Genomic DNA, 24,295 nt, shown 5'->3' with positions numbered 1-24,295 from the left:
ACACATCTGATAATAGTCCCCCAGGATGAATGGTCTTTCTCATTCTAGAAAAAATCTGTGTACAGCAGTGCCCCTCCCCTCTCCATAAAACAGAATGGTGCCGTGTGTACAGTACTCGTTCATTCTTCTGTCACTGAAAATTATCAGAAAAGATTGTTTCCAGCAACAACCATCTGACGTCCCTCAGACTTCTGTATGAGGCTTTACTTTCAATAGAGATAAAGAACAGTGGAGGTGTTCCATGATCCCAATGCACCTCCTAAGGTGACAGTGCTTCCCCTCTATAGATGCAATAAGGGTACATAGCTGTTACTGGCAGGATCAACTGGTAAAAATAAATATTGAGGCCACCATCTAAGGGTTGGGAAGCTGCAGTATATTATATGTTTACTTTTGGGTTTAGATACACAGCTCAAAAAACAGCATCTACTTGCTGGCCCTTTGATCTCCTTCCACACTGATTGGCTTCCTGAAGCAAAGGAAAATTTCTGGTCCATTCCAGGTAAAGTGTGGGTGGGATAAGTGGGACAAGTGGAGGGATTCAGACTGCCTGGTTTGCATATCCCTATGGTTTGGCATCTGTTTTTGCCAGTACACTGGTAGCAAAATATTATAATTCATTGGGAGCATTGGGTGCATTACAATTCCTGGATACAAAGGAAAGCCCACAGTAGTTTTACTGTTTCAGATTCATGCCTTTCTATTCTGACTGCAGAAACCTATACATTTCCCCAGTTGTTCTGTAATACAGGTTTTTGACAATGAGCATATTGGAAAACGCCACATGCATACATTTACCATGCTATACATTAAAAAAGTGGCCTAATCAGTATCACCCCTTTGCAGCTAAATTATAATAGCTAAACTACTGAAATCTGCCCCCCCCCCCCAATAATGGTACATGTTAGTGTCAATGCATGAAGCAGGATTAATTATTCATTGGCATCCTGCAGTAAAGGTGAGGTCTAATGGCCATATATAATTCTCAGGTGCGATCGGCTATCATTCTGTATCCTCACTGAGCAGAGATGTTCATTTTCCACCCAAACCTGACATAGCGATCTTATCAGTCATGAAATTTTGATTAGGCATGACAACCAGCTGAGAAAGGAGAATTATCAAGCATCAGACACCTGCCTTATGGTGTCACTAGGCCTCCAGGGATACGTATAAATTCTCCCTTAACAGTTAGTGGGCTAATTCTCATTTCCAATGCATGATTTAAAGCTGCTTTTTCACCTTGCAATGTATATGTCAGCTGCTGCTAGAGGAATGTATTCTGCCAGAGAAAACACCTGCCTTATCACTTGTATATGTTACAGAGCAGTACGAAAAAACTTTAGATCTATGACACTGAGAAGTTTGTGCATGTGTGTGTGGGGGCATGCACATACATGCATACATGTAAAGATAATGATAGCTAGAGTAGGAAAGATATAAAAATGGGTTTGCTTTATCAGGCAATGTATTCTGTTTTCTAACTCTCTTTTATTGGGGATCCCATGCTCTGGCTCAAAAAAATACCCTCTTGCCAATTAAGAAAGGCAATAATTTATCCATGCTGCTGGTGGTCTCCTGGTCCTACTATGGGAATATATATACTTCTTTACCAGGCCAATGATGTCCAAGAGTAAACAATACTGCAACGTGTCCTCATTTTCTGGCTTAAAAGTACGTCTTAAAAATTCAGTAGTAAAGCCTCGGCTTCCATCCCTCATTACTTGTCTCCTGGTGTATTTTTTCTTCACCAGGACAATGACATTAAAGATGGTGGGGAATCTTGCTCCCCATTGGAACAAGTAAGGAGCCTAGGGTAAGGTGCAGCCTTTCTTAAATGACAGCTACTACAATATTCAAAAAGTTATGCATGGAGTCATTTTGTGTCATTCATTTATGTCATATAATGTCTATGTTATCCTTATCCTCCGCAATGTTTTTTTTTTTTTTTTTTTTTTTTTTTAGCCATACAGAAGGGAAAAAAGCTCTTTGGGATTTTATTCAAGACCAAAGGAGTGATATTGTAACCTTGAGCCTGAAAGTAAAGTTAGCCTGATATATTACAATTTCTCTGCTCAGGGGCAAAGGCCAATGTATCCTCTAGACTACATCAATGTTTATTTGTGTGAGGCCAGAGAACAAGGGCATGATAGAAAGTCTATAGACAAGACTTGTTTCCCGGGGATAATGATTAACTATGTACTTGTTATTTTCATCCTAGTTAGTTGAACTTTTTAGCTAAGGATATTTATTTTCTTTTTACTCCTGCCAGTTTTGTTACACAGTGTACAGCAGAATTTTATTATTAAACAGGATTTACAGTATATAGCACCAACATATTAGACAGCGCTGTACATTAAATAAGAGAATAAAAAACAAGTCAAGTTCCACAAAGATATGACCTTCCATATCCAAATGTAACCTGAAATGATTAAACCTAGGTAAGAAGTTTAGGCTTCAAGGGTCAAATAGTAATCACCATTGCTTGGTACCTTTAGGGTGTGGAGTTTTAGACACCAGGAACATGTTCCTCCCTTGTTAGTGCTTTCATATATGATGCTTGAATATGAATGTTTTATTGTGATTTCTTTCATAAAAAAATATATATTTTAGGGCACCAAAGACGGTGGCATAACAATGTCACAATAAAATTGGGGACTCGATATAAAAGCTGCCTACCAAGTGTTTTGAGATATACCCATTATCTGTAGACATACTGTAAATCCAAACTGGATTATTAAAACCTATTCACAATATTATATTTTAGGTAGGACCAGTAAAACCAGTAAAAAAAAAAAAGTTCTTTAAATGGTAGTACTTATAGCCGAGATATGTTGGTTTGGGCACCAAAAGTTGTTAAAAATCAGATTGGACAGAGATATTTGCCTAACCTTGCCTAGGTAATCACCTACACCTGCATCTCCCATTGCTTGTTTATAGGAAAAGGCTTTTTCAATATTTAGTTCCGGATAATTTCAAAAAGTTTGCCTGTAGTTTGTTCACAGCTTTTACTGGTTTATATTGTTGGTTTCTATATAGTGTTTTTATCTCTCCATAAACGACATTGGGCAACCACTATACATATGTCAGAGGAGCATAACTGTTCACATCAGGCAAGAATTATCTGACGTGTATACATAGCCTTAGGCTTGGTACACACGTGTAATAATTGTCATTAGAAAGCGAATGACTAACGACAGATCAACGTTTTTCCACGATTATTTTGAATGATCTTAATGTGCACAATTCTCTACATGCTGTAACAATACGATCGTTCAAATATAATCCACCAATAGTGTACACACACTAGGTACGATCGTTTGAACGATGCAGTAATTGACATGTAAAGGAGAAAGTGTACTGCAGAACCATCCACGATCACTAAACGACCATACACACAATAGATAGCGAACGATCGTCACTCAATCAGATCTGCCAGGATGGTTGATCGTCTCCAGCAACAATCCTCGTTCATTGTGCACTTTTTTTGTTAACGATTATCAGACAAACTGTCGTTTGTTTCCAATGATAATTATTGTACGTGTGTACCTAGCTTAAGGCTATGTATACACATCAGATCATTTTTGCTTGATGTGAACAGGTATGCTCCTCTGACATATGTATAGTGGTTGCCCAATGTCGTTCATGGAGAGATAAAACCACTCTAGTGCGTGTATACGCAACTTAAGTCACAAAAAACAATATCCTATTATGTCTTTGTTAACTATTCTTAAAAAAGAATTTGGGGGCACTTAACGTTTAAAGCCCTGTACACGCACTAGATGTAATTTAAAACAAACAATCATTAGGTAATCATTTTTTCCAAAAGTGTCCAACAATGATTATTCTTGGTGACAACAAGGGATCCATCCTGGCAGATAAGTTCAGGTGAACGCGCATTAATGTGATGACATGCACATTCTGGCTTCACATTAGGTCTTGCTATATGAATCATTCATTAGAATTACATTAATCTGCTGAGCTTTGTGACTACTTGCTTTGTTGCTGTATGTATGAAATTTTGTGTTCTACAGTCCTACAAGGAGAATATTTGTTTTTTGTTAATCATTCCTTTGCAATGACTAATATCTGACATCTGTATGGCTTTACTCTACTTTCATTTCACATTTACAGATAATATGGGAGCCCCGTGACAATTGACCAGTTGTTCTTATCTTTATTCCACTTTTACAGCAGTGGGTTGAACAATTATTGAAGCAGATTGGGTCATTATAGCTAATGTTTTCATAATCATGAATGGCAAAAACAACTACTATGGTCAGCTGATTGTTATCATCCATGCTGTGGTATCACATGGCTGGGAAAATAGCCTGGTGAATGAAAAAAGGAGGAACTGAACTCCAGAAGCTGTGCCAAAAAAAGGCAGAAGACTAAAGATGATCCACTAGTATTTTCTGGTCTTGTTGCTGATTTTTTCTTTTTTTACTGACTTACCATGTCTTGTTTTGCAGCTCCCCAAGCCATGCTAATAGAGATGTACTACGTCAGGCCAGAGCATCCACCAAGGTGAAGAGTGAGCTGTACAGTAGAGTTAACAGTAATAAAATCACCAAATTTCATTCCAAATATAACACTAGGTACACTTTCTTATGGGCATTTCTTATGTGCTACCTTCCGCTAATGCTTAGGGCTACAATTTGTAAAACCAACTTGGTTTTTAGAAACATATATTTTATTATGATTATTATAATTACATTGAAACAGATGTTTTTGATTGAATTTAGTCTTCTCTGCATACTAAATCTTTCCCACAGACCTAAGGTGCACATAGCAATATCCATTGATATAATTGGCATTACATAGTGTCCAATGTAGCCAGCTAGTCCTGTTTCTGACAATATCACGTGTGGAAGAACTTGAGTTCTTTGCTTGAGTCTATTTATCTGAAGGATCTTGCTTTAGTGAATTTCTCCAACTAATTCTGTACAATTCAATTGCCTCTTAGTCACCAGCATAGGAAGAGGATGTTATAGAAGGTTTACATTTCACAGTCTAAAAAAAGGTCAGTGTTAGAAATAACATTTTAACAATAACACAACTTTCTTGGTCCTTTATTAACCTTTGTCCCACGTTTACACAACCCATGCCTGATATCACTACCTCTTTGGCAGAACACAATTTAGATGATCACAAGGGCATGCTGACTGGCATTCATAGCAATTGTAGACAAAATACTTGGTACATGCTTTCATCTTGGGGCAAGATATGACCAAGATTGGCTACAGAACTGTAGTGAAATGTATCATTATTACCATAGTGTGGGCAAAGTGACCATATGCCATGCCATCTAAACAACAACACCACAGATAGGTGACACAAAACCCTAACCATATTACATATTATTCTTCATCCATTATCTCTCACAATGCACACAACTGCACACAACTGTGTTACTTCACTTCCTGATACTATAATTTATATTGTCACTTACTCAGTGTAGTCTGCTTGTATAGTATAAATATTATTTTATTTCTGTTTTACACTATCATATTTGTAAGATGTATATGGTACCTGAGTGCTTAGTAGTCTGCTTAAGCACTGGTGGTTAGGACAGGTGTGTGCCTAGGGAGCAGAGCTTCAATGATGTGTAACAATCAACAAATAGTTGACATTTAAGGCCAGCTGTTATAATATGTCTTTCTTCTCACACTTTTAAACTAGCCTTGACTTTTTTTTATCATATTCTCTAAAGTTTTGTTTACATACCTAGCTACTTTTTTCCTTCTTTGACTATCTGCTGGACCTGCAGTTTTTACACCTTTTTGCCTGGAAGATAACATTTTTCAATATAATCACAAGAATGCAGTGCATGATTGATAGTCTTCCCATATAACTCTACAGCTGACCACTCCTTCAATGTACTGAATACCTGCAGCTCTTCAGAGTTTAAAAAAAGCAATATTTTACATTTCAAACTAAATTCAAAATACAATTTATTATCAGCATTTATGTTTTATGTGTTTTTACTGAATGCTACCTACAGAAAAGTATTATGACTCTGTAATCGTGTGTGATGAACCAGACACTGAAGAAGGGCATTGCATTGTCTAATTGCTTTATCAATGCTCTGGGTTGTGTTATATTAAGTCATGCAGATCAGCTGCAAATAAAGTGATGACAACTGTGCTAAAATGTAATCTTAGTGCATGTAGAGTTTAAATATTCTAGAAATATGTGAGATATTAGAATTTACAGATGAACCTTAGGCAAGACCAGGTCTCAGCCACTGTACACATTTACAGTCTTACAGTTTAAATCCTCATCCTGGCTGATATAAAAAAATCCATAGGATATGTGTATACATTAGCAGCTTTGGACCATTGTGTGTGTGCCATTGATTTTAGCTTGGAGTCTGTATCACCACCAACATGTCCCTTGTCTCCTAAGCTAGTGAGAGTGTTGATGTACTGAGCATCAGCCATCTCTAGTGCCTGTGGCCAGCTAGGCGTTAATAACTGCAGACCTTTTCTTTGTAAATTTAACACTTTGTTAACATTGTCACCAACACCCTACTGACATACCTGTTAAAAGAATCTCATCAGTAAGATCCAATTACAATAAAAGATATTAAACAGAAGGCTTCATTAGCCACAACACATGCAGGCGTACTTAATAAGATAGCAGAAAAGCAACCATGACCTACACAGTGGAATAACCATTACCAAGCAATCAGAAAACAACTTTGAACTGAGATGATTACAATTAACTAAAATCCTATTGGTTGGTATAGATCCAGTTTGTACTCTGCTGATCTGCTTTATACATAAATGGGGTTTTGTTATTTATATATTTCCAAAAACACAGACAGGTTCATATGCTGGTTTGAATAATTCTTAAGTTACAATTTGTTATAGAAGAAATGTATAGACTGTTATTGCTGACTTCCTTTTATTAACACTAGTTGGCAATAATTATCTGACTCCTTCTATTTCAGTGCCACTGGCTTAAAACAGTTTGGGCCTGTTCCCAATACAGGGTTCAGTTACTGCAAATGTTTCTATGCAGAAATGTATGCATTAATGCAATGCCTTAATTAACACATGGACAAAAGTTTGCACATGTTTGTGTTCCATTCTTTTTTTCACTCCAAACACACCTTGCCAAAGCATTTCAGCACAACAGCAATTCATGCAAATGCATGCATTTTAAGAAGCACAGCATGTGCAACTTGTCCTGTGGCACGTTGCATTGGGCAGTGCACTGAATCAAATTGGCTGCCCTAAGGCAAAGGTAGAGAGTAGTCATAGTATGAGCAGCCCTTTATGCAGATTAGCAAACAGACTTCTGACTTTACTGGCTGAAAACATGTTTCATGGAACTGTAGCTAGAGGTCCAGCATGATGGTCTAACTCAGGGGTCAGCAAACTTTTTTGGCTATTAGGCAATTTTTGGAGGACAACAAGGCACACTAGGCCGAACTCTTTCCCGAGTCCCGCGTGGATGGCTCCCCCACTAGGAACGCCCCTGAAGGGAAATCCCTCTCCTCCATATACATTGTCCCCCTACCACAGCGGGGGAAGTGTTAACGCCGGCCGCAGTAAATAGGGAAGGGAGGCATAACAAGGAGGCTCAAGAGCCTGCATGTGGCTCCGGTGCCGCGGGTTGCCGACCCCTGCTGGCCAGTATTAGGCCTGATCAACCTGGGGGGGCGTTAGGTTGGAATGGACTACTGGAGTTTGTCGACCCTTAATCTAACCTCTAGCTGTCTCCAAATATCATATCCACATAGGCAGTTATTATGTGAGAAGTTAAGGAGAAGTAGGTCTGAAAAGTGTGCCAACTCAAAACTTACTTTGTGCTCCAGGGTCAAACTAATTTATTGGCATATTCATAAAGGAATCACTGGCAAATTCACAATTGAATCTGTTGCCCTTTTGACAATTGCCTGACACTCCACAGCAGGGAAATTACAAAAAAATGCATTTTGACAGCCTAAGCTATCTATAGTGCCTAATTTGTTCTTAACTAAGATTACATTATTTTTAATTATTAGGTTGAATAAAGAAGTGTGCTTCCAAACCCTTCCTAAAAAATAACCAGCCCATCATTCATATTAGCTGGTATGCCCATGGCAAAGGGACAAGCAGTACACAAGCCTTTATCAGTTTAAATGACCTTCACATTGATGATTACTTTGGGAGCACAAATGCTTGATTCTGACTGGCACCATACTTTTCTGTTGGATTTCAGGAGGAGGACTTCCATGTCCCCTCCTTGAGAACTTCCCAAAGTCCCCAGTGCATCAAAGTGTTAGAATCCCCGAGGCATTCTTGGGATTCCTGTGCCAGTAAAGACCTAAATTTTTTTATATAATTTTTTTTAATAATTGTATGTTGCTTTGTCTATTCTACAGGTAACCCATGGGCATGGGGAACTGGTTAGAGTTCAAAAGACAAGTTCACTAGGGAGGTAGGGAAGGGCTGAGCATCCTTCTCTGAGCACCAAGATATGTATGTGTGTGTGGAAAGGACGGGGTTGAGGAGTCCCTATCAAAACTACTACAATGATGAAGAACTAGTCTTGTATCAACATGACAGGGCACTTGTATGCACTAGTAAGAAATTGTGTTAAATGCACTTGTTGGACACTATCCATAAGCAACTGCATTTTATTATCAATTGCAATAATTGAGCATTTGAGCCAGTAGAATTTTCATTTCAACCATTTAGTGAATATCAAGTGAAGATGTGCAGATAAGGTAAACATGATGTGAACATGTCTACAGGAACAAATGGCAGATTGGTGAATCTTACTGGGTGCTGCTGTTCCGTCATTGTCCAGTCACAGGCTAGGGTAGGTCTTGGACCAGGCTGAACTGTCTAGCTTACATAATTGTCAAGGGTTTTGATATATTTTCTGCATTAAAAGATTGGATAAACAAAACAAATAAAAATAAATAAAACAATTTGGTAGGCATACATGTATTTCAATCTTGTATTTGTCTGGTATTGCGTAAAGTGCGAAATTGTATTCCATCTGATTTTTTATGTGTGTTGCAGCAGCCATAGTTACTTTCCTGAGCACCGTATTTAGATAATTAAAACTTACACACACACCTACAGTGACTTTCCGTTTCCCCCCGACAAGCGCACAAATCTGCTTCGCCATGTATTTACAGATAAGCTAGAATTAATTGCTTATTCATATAACGGGAAAGCTGACATTTTCACCCACACAATAACCCTCAGCTATGACTCTATAAACATTCTGAAATACCTAATAGCGTGCTGTCATGCCTGTGCAATCACATCTGATTTCTAAAACTATGTTTAACCTTGATTAAATTGTAAACACCTACATTACTTCCTTCTTGTTTACAGTAAATGTACAAGCAACAACTCATTTAGTATAAATTTTCTTGTCAATGCTATTATATAAATAAAAAAAACCTGGCAGATGGTCTTTGAGGAAGGTATAGTATCTTAGCAGGACGTTAAGGATTTTTAGATTAAGTGGAGCTTACCAATGATGGGTGTGACCTGCCAATCACTGGAGTTTTAATAAATCGGGGCAGAGCCTAAATTTCTATGGGCAAAGCAAAATGGGCAGGCCAGGTAGTAACCAGCGGACATATATTGGGCAACCCACAACTAGAATCTCAGCCAGGGTTTCATTACTGTCTGTCAACAATATAAAAATGGCTTGGCCATTGTCACTAGAGATGAAAGTAGGGAATCCAAAATATAAAATAACATGGGGACAGGGATGGAAGGAAAAATAGGAAATTTAGCCAAGGAACAACTCTCTTAGAAGATTTATTTTCTACATTTTGGAGATATTTCCTATTGCTTTGTAATGTGACAATTACACCAGAAGTGAAGATAATGGGACCAAGCTTAAAAATCTATTTGGCTTAGGGGTGGACAGCTAATTTTGTAACTACCCTCAACAATGGAAGTACAAAAGATTCTGGTAACTACAGGCCAGTGAGTTTTACATCTGTTGGAGTAACATTAATGAAATTGCTTCTAAAAAAGGGATCAATGATCCTTTTAAAGCACACAATATGCTGGACCCAAAGCAGCAAGGCTTTGTTGGGGGCAGATCATGTCAGACTAGGTCAGAATCCTGTATCCAACTAAGGGGCCTACACTTACAAAACATAACATTAAAGCACAAAAAGTCCATAGTAACCTAGCAATATAGACAGATAATAGAATTCTAGAATGTATCTGTAGATTAGCAAGAGGAAGCCAGTTCTCATTACCCCATGTTGACCCTGGAGTCATAGGCACATGGACGGATTTTTGATTCCAGTATGATTTAGGATCCAATAAAACAATGGAATCTGAAATGACCCTGAAGGGAATTCAGTTGCTGACTAATTGTAAGAAACCTTTTTTTTGGATTTCCAATCGTTGTGGATATATTGAATGTTTCAGTAAATAGATTGGTGTTGGTAATTGGCAGCACATATACCTGTGTGTACTAGGCCTTATACTACTGTATGTCCAGTTCAGGGGAGCTCACTTAGGTCCATCAGGAGGGACAGGAGGAGCCTAATTAATACAGTATGAAGCAAATAAGGCAAGAGATAGACATGTTTTAGCTTTCTAAATACATTAGGGATATGAATAAGGTACAGAAGTTGTATATTTAGCTAAGCTGAAGATGAAGAACATGGAGGCATGACCCAAAACTAGCAGGAGGAAATGTTGCAGCAAATTTCAGAAAGCATTTTTACCACGTGTAATTGATGCTTGGAGCCAACTCCCACTAGATTTAAAGAGAAGGTCAACATTAAGTTAATATAAACAAGCTTGAAAAGTGCAGATCCATGAACAGGTTGAAAAAAAAAAAACTGGGGACAGACTTGATGGACTACTTGGTCTGTGTCTGTTGATACTATTCTATGTTTATATGGCACCAGGGTACAACATAGGGAAGGCCCTGGATCCTCCTCAGCCGACAGAGACTCCCAGAGACCCCCAAGTCAGTGTGGAAGGGGAGTCCAAAGCCAATTCTCCACAAGAATCTACGGTTGGCGATGTCATCCCTACACACTACACATGGAGCAGGTGACATGATATGCCAAAGCTGTACTTAGTATTTGGCAGCTGCATGTTATAAAGTGATAAATAAGTAATATTGTTTAACTTTTACTGGCACAAAAATCTGTAGCTGTAAACCATTGCACAAACCATTGTCAGAACAGGCTCATTGCTCATGGATATGAAGCCATGCGTTACTCTTCATACAGTGGGAAACACTGATGGAATGTACAAGTAACTGTGCAGTGAAAATATATTTTATAGCTAGGCATGATCTTTACAGCTACATGAAAATACTTTTCTATTTTGCACTTGTTTAAAAAAATCAATTGTAATACTAAATGTATTTCCAGGAATTTTCTATTCATTGTAAAAAAGGTTGGGTCAGGGCTTTTTATATTTTCATGAAAATAACCTCCTCACCCCATACGTGACAGATTTTGTCCTATAATGCAAAAAAAACCCAGCTGCCTAGCAAAAAAAAATTCTGCAAGTTTGCAGATCGTTCTGATTAAGTGTGAAATGTGAATCACATGAAAAAAAATTGCCCATCCTTAATTACTTCTTCTTGAATGCCAAAACTTTCTAGCGATTTATGGAGATTACATTGTAAACAAGATGCAAGCATTGGGGGTGCTGGGATTCCATCTGCTGGCACAGACTCCTTGGCATCCAGGCTATTGTGGGCACTGGCTTTCTGCTGTCATAGCTCCGGCATGAATCAATATATATGTATTCACATCGCAGGAAATAGGAGCTTGGAATAAGAGTGTTCTATGATGAAACGGAGGAAAAAATGAACAGATGGGAGATGACGATGGAGAGAAGAGGCTGGAATGTCGTTAATGAAAATTAGTGCTTCTGTAGTGGGGTTACTTATTAGGCTTGTGGGAATGTGCGTAAAATTAAGTAAATAAATCAAGTATGACGAAGAAGTAGAGTTTCCATAAATGTTCAATGAATATACCAGGGTTAAAGTAGCATAAAGATACAACATCATATGAAAATTAAAACAACCACTTGCAAAGCAAACCTTTCTGAAGACAACCCCCACCCTCTAACATATTATAATATTATATATATCGACATTAGTGCTTATGGCACATATGCTGGATTACAAAGCAAGTTGTGAGCAGCACAAATTGGGCAGGTAAAAGATATATATGTTGCTGTGCTTGCCTATAGTTGTGCACTTTTGCAAAGACATTTTTTTTTAAAAGACTAAAGCTACGTACACACGTCTAATGGTTCTCGTCCGATAATTGGCTCGGGGCCGATATCGGACGAGAATCTGGCATGTGTACAGCGCCTATCGTCCATCGTCCGAATAACCGTCCTGGCGGATACACGGATGATGGACGACAAACGATCTTAATGGAAGTGAAAGGGGAGAGCTCGCAGTAGGGTGCCGCTCCGTCGTTCTTCCCCTCCCCTCTCCATATAGCAGAATGGTGCAGTATGTACAGCACTCGTTCATGCTTCTTTCAGTCTTATGTCGTTGGAAAGGATCGTGAAATATCCTTTCCAACGACAATTATTGCACGTGTGTACCCAGCCTAAGGTCTTACAATAGCTCATCCCCTACTAAGCCACCACCTGTAAACTAAAATTCCATCCTTTATGTAGTGGAAATAATAGTCCGGTATCTATTTTTTTTCCTACTTTGGGTATAACAGTATCACACCTGATTGACCCTCCCACCAGCTGAATTAGAGATGATGAAGTAATGAGATGTAATGCACTGTGCAAGCACATTTGGCCCAAACAAGTATTTCGTCCAACACATTGTTTCCATACATTGTTTTATAAACCCGGTTGCTATTAGAATTTGTCATAGCTAGTTTTGGGTTTAGGTAGTATGTATATGATTCTATTTTTCCAGTTTGATCATTCAAAACCCATAACCTGCTTTTTAATTACAGCAGACTTGTTGAAAACAAGAGCCCCCTATGCAGTTAATCAGTTGAATTTTCGACAGGCTATAGAGGAGATGTGTGTTGTAGCCAGTATACTGTATGTTGGTCTCCGTTGATGTCAGTGTTCTGTTGCTTTTATACCCATCTGTTGTCAAAGCTTGTTTGACTGCCAAAAAAATGCCATTTTGCATACCTCTATTGTATTGTGCAGTCATCCTGTCTAGCTGGAGTTTGACTATTCGCCAACATCAAGCTTCAGTTTCTTTCATCGGAAAATATGTTTCTGACCGCAGGAATGCCGATGATTACAGGGTTTGTGGATAGTGGACTGCTTGGTACCATTGTTATTAAATGGCAGGCCAGAAACATGGAACTTGCTTGATTTAGAATACATAAATGCCCTGATTTTCTATTTGGTTCACAGAATAAGGTACTGAACATGCTTTTGTATTTTAACAATAGTTGACTATTATTTTGATGAACAACATCCCTACAGAACATATGATTAAAGCTATATATACAATATGGACTCTACTTACAATGTTTGTTGAACAATGTCTTCAGTGAAAGTTTGGTGGTAATTTCAAAAGTGGATGATTAAATGATATCTGTAGCTCCAAACTTTTTTTTTGATTTTGAAAGAGTAGAGATGGATTAGAACCTTCAAGAATCATGCATTTATTGTTGTCCCTGACCCTGCTGGAGTCACACTCATTATTTGTTCTGGTGATCATTGTCACCAAGGCAATAAGTGATAGGACATCCAAAGTCCAAGGACATCTCATTTTTTGTATGCGTAGTGGCATTGCACACCAAGAAAGAAGCTCATCTTCTCTACCTGTCCCACAGTTCAGCTCTGTATACTACTTTTGATGGCGCAGGGAACTAGATTGATAGCATTACGAAGTATAACATGACAAATGCTTTATTTCTCAGGTGCTATGCTACCAAAGCTCACCTCCAGCCAGTGGGCATCTTTTTTCCCACCAGTAGCAAACCTTAAACATTTTTCCTAATACATGCCTAAAAGCTAGAAGTCGTCAGGTTGGTCCCCCCTGTAGGATCTGGTAGGTGGCCCAGAATGTTACAGCATTCTCCAGTAGACCGGTGTGATGATGCATCCCTAGGATGTCATTGTGTCAGTGATGGCGTGGGCACACAGAAAACAAGTAAAATGACACTGGTAGAACACCCTCTTCCAGTAGCATGTTGACCAGGTACTAGCTTTACCTGGCTAATATTCAGTTAGTCTAGTGCATTAATGAATCGGTATGGACATGTCTTCCTAGATTGTAAACTCTTCAGGGCAGGGTCCTCTCTGTCTCCTGTGTCACTGTCTGTGCTTACCTGTCATTTGCATCCTCTATTTAATGTACAGCACTGCATAATATGTTTGTGCTATATAAATTCTGTTAAAAAATAATAATAAAAATTAATATTAATGTCTAAAGAACCACTTACCAGTCTACTGAGTGTAGAATCCATAGCAGGCCTGCCAAATAAGGAAAGCTATGCTGGAACAGAACCCAGAATGGGACATCACTGCCCTCTTATCAACTAATAAGGAATTACCTTATATAATTGTGGGACAGGGAGAGTAATATTCTCTTTATATAATAAAGATTTCTTTGTATTGGACTCAATACAGTTATTTTGTATCGAATCCAATCCAAAATTATTTGAATTTCCCGCCGTGCCTCCCGCACAGACCGACGCATGAACTGAAACCCTGGAGAACGTCTCTGCACACGCCGGTAGAAGATCAAAGAAGGAGGATGCCGCCAGAGGACCTGCAGGGACAAGAAGACTAGTGGGTTTTTTTATTGTTTTTTAGCAACCCCGAGTGTGGCTCGGGATTACCGCTCTTTGCATGGAAAATCCAATCCCAGTTGCTGTCTAATACAGTGTTTCTCAACCTTTTTGTTATGGGGAACCCTTTAAAAAAACTTTTGGATCTTCAGGGAACCACTGCTATAATTTTTATTTCCACAGCTCACAGTACAATAGTGTGGTGGTCAGCAAGAAAAATGCCTCTTACGTTGGTGGTCAGTGGGAAGAATATCACTCTTACAGATAGCCAAAAAGATAATTGGTGTCAGTTATTCTGACCTGAGAGTCTCAAACTGCTCATTGCTCAATGAACCCCTAGTATCTTCTGGCAAAATCCTAGGGTTCCACGGAGCCCTAGTTGAGAAATACTGATCCAATGAGTTGGAAGGTGACACAGGAGACTGAAAGTGTGCCATAGTAAATACTGGAGTCACCAGCTTGGCTATGCAATATGGCAGACCTGTAGGAATCATGATGTGTTACTAAACGGAGGTTCAAACATTTTGACTTGTTAATATTTAAAAAGCTAAGCTATAGCCAAAAGTTTTTTGTTTTGTTTTTTTTTTAAGTGGGGAAAAGTTTTTTTTGCAATCTTTGTTCAAAGTCATTTGTTTTGAATATTTATCCAGCGTCTGTACAATCCTTAAAGTGCAGGCAAATGCAACCAGATGCCTAGCTGATCCTAGGTGAATATTAATCAGACAAGGTTTCAGTCTGTCCTATTGATTCCTAAGAGCGGTCATCAAGGAGTTGTCTCGTTTCTATGAACTTCTTTAAAAGTTTTATGGCAATCTGGTATTAGAAAAACATGAATTAGAAATATGAATTTATGTTATAAAAACCTTAAATGTATTTTGATTACAACTAATCTAAGTACCTGAATTCTATCCCATTTTGCCATTCAGGTCTCTACATATATTTGTGTTGATAAGAAACAAGTGGACAGGTGGAGAGAGCAGAGAGATTACATCCTGAGTATGCTGCTGTCCACTTTCAATAATAGGCAGGAAGGGAAGAGCAGGTAATGTAACTGAGTTGCTTGATTAAAGCAGAGGAAGGTCAAATCACCAGTCCAGTTTATCTTTTATGCAGGACTGTGTACATTTTTGACAGAATGGACAGAATAACAAATCTTTAGCAGGCATGTCAGATAAAATTAGGGCTATTTCTGGGTAGGTTAGGTCACCTCCCCACCTTGGAACATGCACCCTTCCCCCAAACCAAAACTGTTACTCTCCCCCACTTTTCCATATCCAAAGCAGGGCAGGGCAATGTGGTTTAATAGCCATCCTTACCTGCTCCATTACCCGGGAGGTTCATTGACCCATCGCTCAACAATGATTTCACATTACAAATGCCAGGATGGGACCTCTAAGGAAGAACCTGCAGGTACTGGAACAGCTGCACTGCTCTATATCAGGGGGTAATAAGGGGATCAGCAATTTTGGTTTACAGGAGGGACAGGCAGGCTGGAGGCATAAGGACCTAAATGGTTCCCCATCCAATCCAAACCCTGGCACAGACATCAGATTTCTATCAATGGAAATGACCTTTCCTCATTCGGTGAAAGGAGAATGAATGAGCCCTGTACACACTGTTCTATAGAAAGGGGAAGGGGAGGATGAGTAGGAGGCATCTTTTGTGCTCTCCTTCATAGGAAAGTACAGCAGTCTTCCACAACTGATCATTCATTGATCCACCTGGGCCGATTAATGAACACCGAAAGACCGCTATATGCCAAATTTTTATCAATCACAACTGTTTATCTCTGGCAAAAATCTAAAGCTTAAGTGACTTTGTGCCTAGAAACAGCCCTGGCTATTATTTAGGTTCACAAAGTTCCTTACCTGCATTTGATCAGCTGTGTAATTCCTAAGTGTAAGAAATGAAATAGATGAGCTGGCTTCCCTGCAGGTACATGATTCTCTGACAGCAAAACACTGACACAGAAAGCGCTGTTACATTTATGTCTTTGGAATTGTAGGAGTTAACACATCCTTGGAGAATCCACATCTGCGGATTTACTCTGCCATCCTACAGCATTCAGCTCACAAGTACAGTATGCCCTGGGCAATGCCCCTGTATGTGCCCTGTATGGCGACTGAGCCCCTTTTTTCTGCTGACCACAAATGACAGCTTGGTGTTCCCTGCCTGGAAAGCCCAGGGCTGATGGAGAGATGCAGCACCTACAATGGAAGCCTCAAAGCCTTGAAATGTAGGCAGCAGCTCCACCTTTTATCTATCAGTGGAAGTGCACAAGCTCTGAATACAAACTGTAAATCTTGCTTTGTGTCCATCCAGCAAAGGCGACTGCGTTTCGCCCTGTACCTCATACAGGGAATTGGTGTTTCATATTCGCCATGAGCACTGCTTCTTCCATGGAAAGCCAAATGAAAAAAAAATGTTGAATCCTTTTAACCTCTTCACTGCTTCTAGCTGATTGCCTCTCTCGCCTTTACTCTTCCAATGGATCCTACGTCAGAAAAGAGATTTTTAGCATCACTTAAAGGAGAACTCCAGGTAACAACACATCATCTACTACCAGAAAGAGAAAAGATGCTCAGCTGTGTTTTCCTTTTTTTTTTCAGATGGACTGGTCAGAAGGAAAAAGGGATAATCTCTAAAGCTGGCTTGTATCAGAATACGGAGGCTGTAACAACGTCCTAGTTCTTTTGGACAAAGTGCTGCCATTATGTATAATGCATTTTGATCCAGCTGTGAATCCTTCCCAATCCACTTCCTTTGATTAGAGGAAATAATTATATATTATTCCGCTTTGAGGAGAATAGCAAAATTCATTGCAGATATATCTTTAGCTCACAAGCCATGGTCGTGACTTCAGATTTGTACTTTGAATGGAGATCTGAAAAGGTAGAATTCAGAGTAACAGGTTTTTGGAGGCAGTAATCACAGAATAAATGCAGTTATAAAATCTAATATAAATGTTCTTGTATAATATAAATCACTTCTATCATAAAATACTTGTAACATTACTTAATGTTACAATAAAATTCAAAAGCCATTTTTAATATTTGTCAACCTCTTTGATTCTAAGCTCTTCTGTCTGTCATTTGCTACCCCAATTTATTGTACAGCATTTCATAACATGTTGGCGCTACATAAATCCTGTTTATTATTATTACTATTATTATTAATAATAAAAATAATAATATAATACAATAATAATAATAATAATCTTCACCTTTTATTAGTATAACATCAGATGACCCTGGCATAAACTTTCTTTTTCTGACACATTCCACTAGGGCACCCTTTCTTATCCATTTTATCATGGAATCATTTAAATAAATTTCAGGTTTTAGGGAACTTTTGGTGATAAACACTTTTTATACAGCTCAGAATACATTAACATAAACAGTAAGTTTTATTTATACAAATTTCTTAAAGATTACAGAAAGTGAGGCATATTTAACATACATATTTAATTATTTTGAATAATAATTATGAAATGAAATAATAATGGACAGGAAATAAATGCAGATAGTAGAAATTGTAATAGTCTCTTATGTGGTGATTAAAGAAATGCACACTTGGATAATCAATGGAAATATTTCCCTTTACACTGGTGATGAGTGATGTGCCCTGTACAATAGCACTCATTAATGTGATCCCTTACACTGGTGGTCAGTAATGTACCACTTTACACTGGTGGTTAGTGATGTGTCCCCTTTACATTGGTGGTCAGTGATGTGCCCCCTCCCTTACATTGATGGTCAGTAATGTGCCTTACATTGGTGGTTAGTGATGTGCCCCCTTTACATTGGTGGTCAGTAATGTGCCACCTCCCTTACATTGGTGGTTAGTGATGTGCCCCCTTTACAATGGTGGTCAGTGATGTGCCCCCTCCCTTACATTGATGGTCAGTGATGTGTTCCTCTACATATGTGGTCAGTGAAAAATTGCCCCCTTATTAGGCAGAGAAAAGGTTCCCTCCCACATTTGTGGCTAGAAATATGCCCACTTACACTTGTGGATGTGCACCTTTTACACTTGTGGTCATCGATGTGCCCCGTTTACATTGGTGATCAGTGATGTGCCCCCCCCCCCCCTTACACTGGTGGTCATCGATGTACCCCCTTTCATTGGTGGTCAGTGATGTGCCCCCCCCTTACACTGGTGGTCATCGATTTGCCCCCTTTACATTGGTGGTCAGTGATGTGCTCCTGTACCTATGTGGTCAGTGAAAAAGTGTCCTCTTAAACTAGTAGGCAGAGAAAGTGTCCCCTTTACATTGGTCTTAGTCAGTGAAGTGTCCATTTACAATGGTGATCAGAGTTATGCCATCTTACATTGGTAGTGGAAAAGTACCCAGCTAGACTGGCAGTCAGTGATGTACCCCTCTTACACTTGTTGTTCATGATGTCATCTCTGAAATATGTGACCATTAATGTGGAAAGCTATAGAGACTTTTTATTAAGCACATTATTACTATTACAAATATTACTTTAGTGTACAATTTCGCAAGATTTTAGGCTTTGCATTCTTGTTTGCTATATGATTTTCAGCATAGTCATTTTCCCTCCTAGATTAAAAGAATCCTTTTCCCTAGTGGTTGAACTTGATGGACTTTTTTAAAACTTACTATGTAACTATGTCATTCTGTTCCTATTGCTTTGACTTTTTCGGTGTCATAGAAACTTGCACAGAGATCAGGAGTTCACACTGCATATTGACTATATGGGCTGTATGCTTGTTCAAAGCCAGTGAGTAAAAGCATTGAAGTCAGATAAAGCCAAGAAACTTCTCATGTGTCATCAATAGATTCTTCATGTACCTTGCAGCCAAAGTTTCAAGGAACTGCTAAGGTAAAAATCAAAGCCGCATAGAGTATGCATTGTTCCAAATCAGACAGGCCTGGCTGCAGAATGTGCAGCTAGAGAGAGGAATAATATGGCACAAGTATTATAAGGTAAGAAAGAAATAGGTACACTATATATACACACGGCTGATCACTCTTTTCTTTGTATCCCCAAATATATAGTTTCCCTTTTAGCAAAAACTCTCTATATTGTTCTGTAGCAACTAATCAGATTCCAACTAAGACTGGTAAGTGACAGCTGGATTCTTAAAGTTTGAATGTGACTTTGTGGCAGTGGGACATCGCTGACACATTTTCTGCAAGATGCTTTTCAAAATGAGGTTGAATCTTTCTCATCAGTTTGTCTGTGGGAAGAATTGCCTCAGACCGTGTGTGCTGCCCAGTGCAAATTCTTTCCTTCATTCTCATGAAATTGGGAAATGGAGAATCTGATTGGTTGTTACAGGCAAAATGGTGACTACTTAAGAAATGTCTAACTCAGATGCTTTATTAAGAAAAGGTCAATAGTTAGAGCTACCACAGGGAATATAAACACAATAAAGAGAATCTGTCACATATGAGCTCAGGGATGAATCAGAAGATCCTTTAAGTATTATAAAACCTGAACAGGTTTAATAATGAAAGGTTTAAATGACTTGCTTATTACATTTTACGTACTGTGCTTTATCCGAGTTTTAAGGACAGATGCTGTTTGTCAAGTGCCTGACCTGCACATTTATAAAATGGGAGATGGTGTGCCTGATTTACAAACATTTAGGCTGGTGCTCACTTGGGCCCAAGAAGCTTTGGTTCTTAAGAGCAACAGATGGCTTTCCGTGTGGTTGCTCAATAGCCTTTACCCCCCAAAAAAGGGTCAAAACGGACAGCCATCTATGGCTCTGAAAAACTAAAAACTCTTGGAACAAAGTGAATACCATGACTCTGAAGAACCAAAATTCCTGAACCAAAATAAATACCATGGCTCTGAAGAATCAAATCTTCTTGTACCAAGAAAAATACCATGGCTTTGGAGAACCAAGGCTTCTAGGACCAAAGTAATTACCATAGCTCTGAAGAACCAAAACTTCCTGGACCAAAGAAAACACCATGGCTCTGGAGAACCAAAGCTTCTTGGACCAAAGTAAATACCATGGCTCTAAAGAACAAAAACTTCCTGAACCAAAGTAAACACCATTGCTCTGGAGAACCAAAGCTTCTAGAACCAAAGTAACTACCATGGCTCTAAAGAACCAAAACGTCTAGAACCACAGTGCGTGCCATGGTCTATAGAATTAAGTAGGAAATACAGCAGAATACAGACAGATTTATGACAGCACTGAAAGACTAGTTTTGCTTTAAACATGGCACACTAACAAGGACTCAAACTCTGCCCCATTCACACCTCTGGCTCTTGGTTGTATATATCAGCTAAAATAGCAATGTGTTTTAGGTTCAGGCAAAGCCTTGAAGGCCATCAGCTCTGACAGCCACCATCTGCAGGATTCCATGTGTGTGAGGTTAGTATCACATGTGTAAAATGTGACAGATACAAAAGGAGAACTACCCACAGAGGTTCTTGAATGTTGTGTAAATCTGCAAGTTCCTGTCAACCTTGACAGCAGAAGCTGTAGAAATTATGGAATTCTAAATAATGGGTCTCTGTCTGATTGAGCTGTCAAAAGAGTAATGGGGTCTGGGCTTTATTGATTAGGTTCTTAGCACCAGGGATGTTTATGGGTCCACACTGCTAGGTTTATATGCAATAGAATTCGCAAAACACTTATCGCAACAGGACCAATGCAGAAAAGATTTAAAACATATATGGGCATGGGGTCATCTTACAACTCAAAAAAATCCCAATGGACTGGTTTTAGCACAATTAGTTAGTGGTCTAGTAGAGGGCTCATTTACACACTATTCTGAAGTGGGTCCAATGTAGGGTTATGTTGCTTACTGCATTTTCCACACTATATCTGGATCCCTGGGCATAACCAGGAAATTTACAATCCTCAACTTCTCTACTTATGTAGTTCGGAGAGGTTACACCTGATGATAGAACAATAGTAATACCCAACTACGATTGGCCCTTCACTAATGGAACTTGCTTGCAGGCATATGGGTCACAGTCTAATAGCACACAGCTTTCTTGGAAAACAAAGCTACTGTGGGAAGCCCAATGTGGTGGCCACTTTCCCCTCGGATCTCCAGGTGTTACCAGAATTGCCCTGGACTGCTCTGATAGGTACACCGATGATAAGAAAAATTGCTATTTGTATACCTACTTTGATTTTTTCTCCAAAGTCATAAACCCGTTTTGCATTATTCTGTACTATATCCATGTTATTTGCCATCCCGTGCCTGGTTTGAATTATTGCTTCTTACCTTGCACATATTTAGAAAACTCCAAGTTTTATTTACTCCCTGTTTTTTAATTCGGCTGATTTTCTGGGATACTAACAACTAATTACTTCATATCTATCCAATCATTAAGTTTCATTACATCAGATTACTTGTACATCAGATGTGTTCTCTCCAAGATAAGGCTGGCAGGGTGTTGGCCCATCTGGTAGCTCCGGGTGTCTGTTGATATTCTTTGAGTTCAGGGTGGTGTGGATGTGTGGTGAGATTATAAAATTCTCCCACAGACTTGTTTACTTGTAATAAAGTATTATATTAGAACACTCACCATCTGATATAAAATGGCTGTTGGGGGTTCAAATTTGTGGGTGATACAGTGATTGGCATTGATCATCCCTAATATAAGTACATCTTCAACTAGATTTTTCTTGGTCCCCCTGCATAGTCCCACCAATGCCTGCTAATCCTGCCAGTGAATCCACCCAAGGCAGCTTCCAGTGATGGTTTATCAACGATACTGCACTGCTCTGGAATACAAACCTATAGCTAAATAATCAGTAACTGGTCATAGATAGTCCTGCCCACTGCGGTCTGGATTGACTCATGAACCCTTCCCACTAAACGCTGCAGTGTCTGGATGGAAGGCACATAAGATACATATAAAAAGGATTTGGCTTAAATATGGAAGGCAAAGGAAGGAAGTGTTGTTACTTGATTGTGAGGCTGGTGCATCAGAACTAATTTTAAAACTCATTTAGCCTGTTATATAGGAACCTTTAGTTGTACTTTACATTGAATTTTAACGTTATTTTTTTTGAGGTTTAACATGTGTTAAACCTCAAAAACACATCATTAAAGGTAAAGGTAAAACACATAATTAAAGGTAAGTTCTAGACACAGCTTTTTTTTCAAAAAATCTTTAATTTTTATGCCAATTCAGTCATTTTTTTATTATTTTAGGACCTTTCTCAACTCAGCTAAGACCTCTTGATGTGCGCAGAATGGAGCTGCACTTCTGGCTTCCTGTGAATAAGACACTTTTTCCTGTGTTATACCTTCCCACTCTGCTCTGCCATCTATAAATCAAAGTATAGTGCATATTACAAGCATGTTATACATATTATAAGATCTCAATATTGTTTAAAGAGTTTCAGAAGTTATAAAAATATGACTTGGTAATGTTAGGATATGGGAATAAAAAATAATGTTGGGTTATAAAACTCATCTAAAGCCAAAATTGAGCAAGGCAGAATCCTAAAGCCTTGTTCAATTTAAAATCCCATTGTGTAGGTAGCTATGTGACCTGTCACACCTTCAGTTTTTTTGTTAACAGATTGAGGTCCAACAACCTCTTACCACCTACTTACAAATCCTAGCTCCTCATCTAGACACGTTTTTTTCTGTAATGCAGGGATCCCGGGAAATGTAGCCTGCTGTCTATTGTTCACACTTGATTGACTCTCCCACCAACTGAATGCTAGGAAAGGAGTTTGAGTGCAGTGTTCAAGCACATTTGGTCTATAAACCGGATATAATTTCCACCACTTCCAATGATTTTATTTGCAGGCTTTATTGTCCTGTGCAGAATAATGATCGTCCAGCTTTTTTTTTTAGCTCACCTTTGTACACTATATTTATGATGTAAATATGAGAGAGCTCATTTTCATTTCATTTCCTATACGTGTGCAATTTGTACATGTGCAGCAGCTGCCATGCCTTACAGAAATGCTGCATTTGCTATTTTTAAGGCGTTAAGGTACACTGCCACACATTGAAAATTAATAGATTATAGTTTGCCTTATTTTAGCATGCCATAATGCACAGCAATTGTACCAACATATAGCATGAGCCTTTAAACATATTTCCCAGCTTTAGTTCACCATCACATGAAATGGGTCAGCTCGGGTTAGAGTATTGTCCTTGTGGACTAGCACTATTCACTTTCTCAGCACATAAAGTTTATTGTAAGAGACTCTTGAATACTTCTCATCAGCTCTAGATAAATACCAGAAACCTGATAATCAGCACATCTAAAGAAATTACAACTTCTTTTTTGTGTTATTTTTTTTTTCTTTGGTATGTGTGATCTGCAAAAAAACCATACTTATTGGAAAAAGGAAAATGTGTATAACATTTGTGGGTGTAAAATCTTTGCCTTCAAGGTGACTTCTTAAAGGTGCTCCCACACTGGGCATATTTTATTAAAGCTCTCTAAAGCTGGAGATGATACACTTTCAACAGAAAAACTGGGTGATCCAGCAAATCTTGAATAGATCTGGTCCAGGATTCAAAACATTTGCTAGCAAATATCAAATTATTTTAGATAAATCCATTCCAAGTTTGTTGGATCACCTAGATTCACT

General features: G+C 38.7%; 1 long non-coding RNA gene across 1 annotated transcript in view; it reads right to left on the bottom strand.

Annotated features, from left to right (window-relative positions):
* The window catches only part of LOC140325031 (uncharacterized), a 60,377-nt gene extending 42,901 nt beyond the window's left edge, over window positions 1-17,476 (bottom strand). Inside the window, exon 1 of the long non-coding RNA XR_011919630.1 lies at window positions 16,603-17,476. This is a non-coding gene — a long non-coding RNA (uncharacterized lncRNA). The remainder of the gene's footprint in view (window positions 1-16,602) is intronic.
* Window positions 17,477-24,295: the final 6,819 nt, after the last annotated feature.

Source organism: Pyxicephalus adspersus, chromosome 2 (genome assembly GCF_032062135.1).
Source record: "Pyxicephalus adspersus chromosome 2, UCB_Pads_2.0, whole genome shotgun sequence".
Lineage (NCBI taxonomy): Eukaryota > Metazoa > Chordata > Amphibia > Anura > Pyxicephalidae > Pyxicephalus > Pyxicephalus adspersus.
Note: the sequence above shows the minus strand (reverse complement) of the source record. Positions and strands in the feature narration are given on the sequence as shown.